Here is a 5,977-nt window from a genome sequence, read left to right on the forward strand (position 1 = left end):
ATCAACGTTCTCTGCCTCAGCGCTTGTACATGTTTGCACTCGCTCAACAACCTTGTGCAGTAATTGGATTTGACTCCACTTGATCTAATGGCTTGGCAAACAATGCAACACAAAGGACGGGCTTTGAATGAGGAAAGCCAATGAGCATATTAGAAAAAAAAATTATAATAGAGTTGCTCGGGAGGGACACTAACAGCATATTGACACAGATTAAGACACACACGGAGGGAGACGGATTAAAATTGCCCCATCAAAGGAGGCCTCCCACGCCATATTGATTAGGGAATGTGTTGTTGTCAACGTTTAGATTTGATTACCGCTGACACGCAGGCCCGAAGCTGAAACACAAGGCGGGTAATGGCTCCGATGCCTTTTGCATATTAAATATAACACCAGCCTTACAAGAGTAATTAATACAGCTGGATGGTTGTGAAATGTCTTGGCATAAACGGCCAATCGCATTTTGCACGGCGATAATTAGAATGATGCTTGGGAGGGCGGCGTTACGTTACATTTTTCACATTTCAAGGTAATTCCCCCATTGGCTGATTATTCTCGAAGGACGTCTTTTGTCACACTTTGCTTAATGGTTTGCAGGGTGTTTACATTTTGCCACGTTGGCATTTCTTCAGCATGCGGGGTGATTTCACAGATGTGAAAATGGCCGGCGGGAACAAATGACAAAGTTTAACGCGAGTATAATTTCTGTCTGCTGTTAGTCCAAATTTAAAGACTTTTTTGATGGTGGTTTAAAAAAAAAAAAAAAATCTCACAGAGCTTTCAGCGTAATTTGCGAACATCCGCTAACATCAGGTGGGGCGCAAATTTCCATCATGCTGCTAATTGCAAGCATTACACTGATTATGCAAACATTCTTCAGGACCAAAAAAATGCCGGTGACAAATACCAACATCGTGATGAAAATCTTCCCAGAAGAGTGAAATGCTCTTTGGATGTAAATGTAGAAGTAGAGGCAACGTAACCAAATCTTTTTTTGTCTGCATATGAACAAAGTATAGCAAGATAAAATAATTTGATCTGGTGGAATAAAAGCAATAATAATTCTGATTCATCTAATTGTTTAAAAGCTGAAACAACAATAAAAATACATTTGAAATATTGTTGCTGTCTCCTAACAACCACGTCAGCCCAATCAAAAAAAAATAAATCTTTACATCTAATTTAAGGTAAATGTCGATTTTTGACGGCGGTCCTGGAATGAAAACCTTTTCAATATGCATTTTTGTTTTTCTTGACATTTAAAAAAAAAAAAATGATGAGTCACATTTCCAACAACACGCCATCAGATCGCAATTAAAATGGCGTCAAGCAATAGCTAAGAATAAAAAAGTCAACACACCCCCAAAAGGCATCAAGCGGACTCAAGGTCCTGAAAGCGCACTCGGCCCATATGATCCTGGCATAATCCCTCGAAAGCTCGACAGTATTTAAGAATCACCCGCCATTTTTTTTTATTCTAGTCAGGTTGAGCGCGTAGCGTTTGTGGCCTGCGGTGGGGCATTGCGTCTTTGTCCTTCCTCCTCTCCCCCTGCAGATGCGATGAGCGATTCTGGGCTACGGGGGGCTCTTCCCTCACTTTGTGTCATTTCCAGGCCAGCGGGCCCCCGGGGACCCCGCGCGCTCCCCACCCGCCAGCCCCGTCGAGCGCCCCCGGGGTCTCTGCCACACATAACGCATCAGCTCTGTCACCGCCGCTGCTTATTTTAGAGCGGCCTCCTTGGCTCACTTGATGGAAATCATATGAATGAATTTGCAGGAGTTTGGGAGTGGGAAGCGCTTCAGCGCTCGTGCCAGCAGTGGCAGAAGGTGAGTGGGACAGTTGACGGATAAAGGAAGTGGCCGCTTCTGGAGATGAATAAAAAAAAAAAAGAGTTTTTTTTGGGGCGTATTTTTTTAACTGTAGAGCGCCCCCTACTGGTGAAAGAAAAATCCACAGAAAAGCCGCACCGCTGTATTAGCCGCAGAGTTCAAAATCGAGGAAAAAAGTTGCGGCGTATTGTCGGGAAAATACAATATTTTGGATATAATTCACATCACGATTATTCAAACGATGTTTATTTTTTTGTGACAAAACAAGAAAATGTTTAAATGAGAAAAAAATGAAGTCCAATTAAATTCCTTAAAAAGCTTTTTATGTGAATTCCTCTTGGACCAAACAACATTTATAACGTTAGTGATTTTACTATAAATGAAGTGGCAAATTCAAGTATGGTTTCGTTGTATAAACAAACAGTGCATTGAAGTTTACATGCCATACGCTTCGAAATTGAAAAATGTAATTGAATCGGGCTGAAATCGTTGAGTGCAATAATCGTAATCGGAATTGAATTCTGACTAATTAACTAATGTAATTTTCACATGCAGAGCTTTTCTGCCTTCTAGTTGCACAAAGCACATCTCCTCATTCAGATGCGACATCAAGACTAACTGGAATCTTGCCGAAGAACTCTTCAAAATGGTCGCGAGGGCTGCGAATAGCACCAGCAACCTTTACGGGCCATGACGTTCAATTTGCGCCAGGTGGACCAAAATCCCTTCGCAGATTCAATGTTGAGCACATTTCTCAATTCTGCTCAGTTGTTAAGAGTTTTTCAGTGAAGTCTTCGCTTACAAACGACATCCTCTTTGTTACAGTAAGAGCGGCCGATCTGATCCGTGCGTCCACTTGTCTGACATTCACAGTAAAATCCATCCATGATTGAGACAAACAGCAGATTAAAAGCATGTCGATGAGGAGACGAAATCCAGCAGGTTTCGCACGCACGGCGGACAAACGGGGAGTCATTGATCGAGGAGGAGGTGAAACTAATGAAATCGATGCGCTGCGCCGGTGTGAGAATTTGCAGCTACTTCCACTCTGATGTGGGCGTCAAAGAGTGCGCCAGTTGCTCAAGGCCGCTTCAAGCTCACCCCTGACAGTCCCATTAGGGAGATTTCCTCCACTTGGTGTCAGATCATGAACGCTGCGACTTTGCGTTCACGAGAGGCGGACCCGCTCGACGGCGCTGTCCTCACGGGAAAATGGAGGAGCAAAACGCCACCAACAAGTTCATGGTAAACTGGACCTTTTCATTGAGCTGTGCGTCTCAATTATTTTCTGTATTTTCTCCACCCCACCACCCACTCTCCGCCCCAACTATAAATAATAGAAGTTTCGTTGCAAAACAAACCTACGTCGCAGAGTTAAGACTCGCAAGGAGAACGCCACTGCCACCTACTGGAGTGAATTTGCAATTACACTTTATTGTAGTATGGCGGAAACAAAGTTCCCAATAGAAGACAAGTTTATATGTTTCTTGATATATTTGAAAAAGGAACAATTTGGTTCAGTTTGATTCGAAGCACTCGCTTGTTAAAAATAAAAAAACGCTTTTCCGATTCAAACCGTTTTGTTTTTCTTGTTACACCCTTAAAATAGGTTAAGGCAAAAAAGAGTGTGAAAGATGGATGGTTGTGTACTTTCAACACATTTCTGCGTGAAAATTAAGTACATTCCATACCACTTTTTATTCCCCGCTCAAATATTCACTCTTGAGTACGCACCGATACCAAGTACCGATACCGCTAGTATTGATGAAAGCAAATTTCAGATGAGCGTGAACAAAGACCTCTCTGTCCTTCTGACGAACATGTCGATTCGCGGATGTGTCAAACGGCCGCAATGTAGCACCCTCTACTGGCGAGGAAGACTTACTTCAAGACATTTTATTCATTTCAGTGTCTGGCATCGGCATCCTTCACAAGCACCCGGGACCTTGAAATAAGTTCGCTAGGATATTCGTGACAAACATTTATCGTTCTTTCCGGCACCGTTTTCCTTTTAGATATATTTTACATATCCGTCGAGTGCTGATACCACGTAAACTGCCCTCATCCTGCAGATTACAAGAGCCATGACAAGTACAAATGTCGCTCGTCTATCGAGCCCAACAAGAGACAGGTTGCTTGGATGCGTTGCAAATCACTCCAACGACACGTGCCCTCCTGGGGCTCAAGCCAAACTTCATATTTCAGTGCGCTACGCAGTTGTCGACACCTGAGCATAAACAGAGTGCGAAATCTGAGATTACGAGGGGGGGGGGGCGAGGGCAAACACTGCCTCGCCTTCATCTCGCTGCTCGTGCGAAGATCAATTGCAGACTGGGGCGACACTCGACTTGCACGCGCCGTGTTTCCCAACCTTTAGTGAGCCAAGGCAAATATTTGGCATGAGGAAACTCTCATGCTGGGATATTGATGATCTCATTCAAAACGGAGAGCTACTTTATTTTTCCTTTTTCTGAAATGACTTTTAATAAATATGTCACGTTATTATTAATCTCACAAGTCAGACGCATACATTTCAAGATGCAACACATTATTTCTATAAATCTCTGCCAGTGTTTGCATCTTGCAAAGCAGGCGTGGGCAAACTATGGCCGGCGGGCCACATTTGGCACGTTAAACGTTTAATCCGGCCCGTAGAACTTGAAAAAAATTAAATGAATAAACCTTGAAAAAAATTAAATGAATAAACCTCATTAATGTTTTATTTTCTATGTAATAATAAAAATTAATAAATACAAATAATGATAAAAATAAATGAATAATTCAAAGAGATATTTTTGTTGTCATGCTTTTGTTCACTTTCACTTAAAATGACATTTAAATTTTTTGTTTCTCCATCTGCTTCTGGTCTGGCCCTTCTGTCAAATTTCAGAACCCATTGTGGCCCGCCAATCAAAAAGTTTGCCCACTCCTGTTCTAAAGATTACTTTTACAACATGACTAGAAAATGACCCATCACTGCTGAGCTATTTTTAGAACACTCATCTGGTTCTCGAGGGCGCCACGTTGGTGACCCCTGAGCTAGAGGAAACGGAAATACAAACGCCAATTTCAACCAATAAAATTAGAATACAATGATCAGCAAATCCTTTTCAACTTATATATTTAATTAAATTATTCCGAAGACGAGGGGCGCTATTTTGTGTGTCTCAAAAAGTGCAGTGGGTCGCGTTTTCATTGGGGGCAGCGATCAAATTTAAATGGGTGTGTGCGCCATTGTGGGAGTGAACACAGCTGAATTTCGTTCCCAGTTTTTAAAAACTGCGAGTAATTTTGGACGCTGGCGCCCTCTTTAAAACCAAAATATATTAAAAATGATCGCAACAATGATTCGCTGATCTCATATTTACGAATGAAACACGAAAACATCCACCACACACATCAGCGGAGAAACTGTCTGCCTCCCATCAAATCCACCAAAATCACATAACACCAAAGACGCGCTGACTTTTGTTCCCTTTAAATTCATCCGTAGCATTTTAGTGCGCGTGGAAACCGAGCGAAGCTCCACAACGGAGTGTGTGCGCAACTTATCGCGGTGAAAGCGCTCAGTCTCAGCGGAGACAAAGTGCAAGAGCAAAGCGCTCCATCATATTCATACTGTCAGCACAAAGACAAAGAGCTGCCTCCGAGCAAACACAGTCGGTCACAGGTGAGCCATGCGCACACACACACACACACACACAAAGTGGATACATACAGTATCGTTAAATGGTCCATGAGCTAAATACACACACACACGGAAATGCTGGCTGTCCAGAGTGCCCTTGGCATGATCTTCAGGCCTGGCCACTATTAATGGACACAGGAGATACACACTCCATCCTACACACACACGCACCCACACACACACACTTCCGCTCACTAACCTTTGCCGTCCTACTGACCCCTCACTACCGGGCCCCTGCTGTCCTGTCACGGTGCTTGGTGTGTCACCCTGAGTTTCCAGCTGGGATGTGTGTGTGTGTGTGTGTGTGTGGGTGTGTGTGTGTCTTCATTCATATTAACAGAACGAGCAATTTATTTTATTGGCCGGATTTTCTGCCGCGTTTTTTTTTTTTTTTTTTACTTCAAGTACAGAATATCTCGCATACATCATGATTCACTTTCAACTTTGCGCATGAAATTT

This window comes from Idiotropiscis lumnitzeri, chromosome 11 (genome assembly GCF_059441095.1).
Source record: "Idiotropiscis lumnitzeri isolate Australia: NSW breed Sydney's pygmy pipehorse chromosome 11, RoL_Ilum_1.0, whole genome shotgun sequence".
NCBI classification, from domain to species: Eukaryota; Metazoa; Chordata; class Actinopteri; order Syngnathiformes; family Syngnathidae; genus Idiotropiscis; species Idiotropiscis lumnitzeri.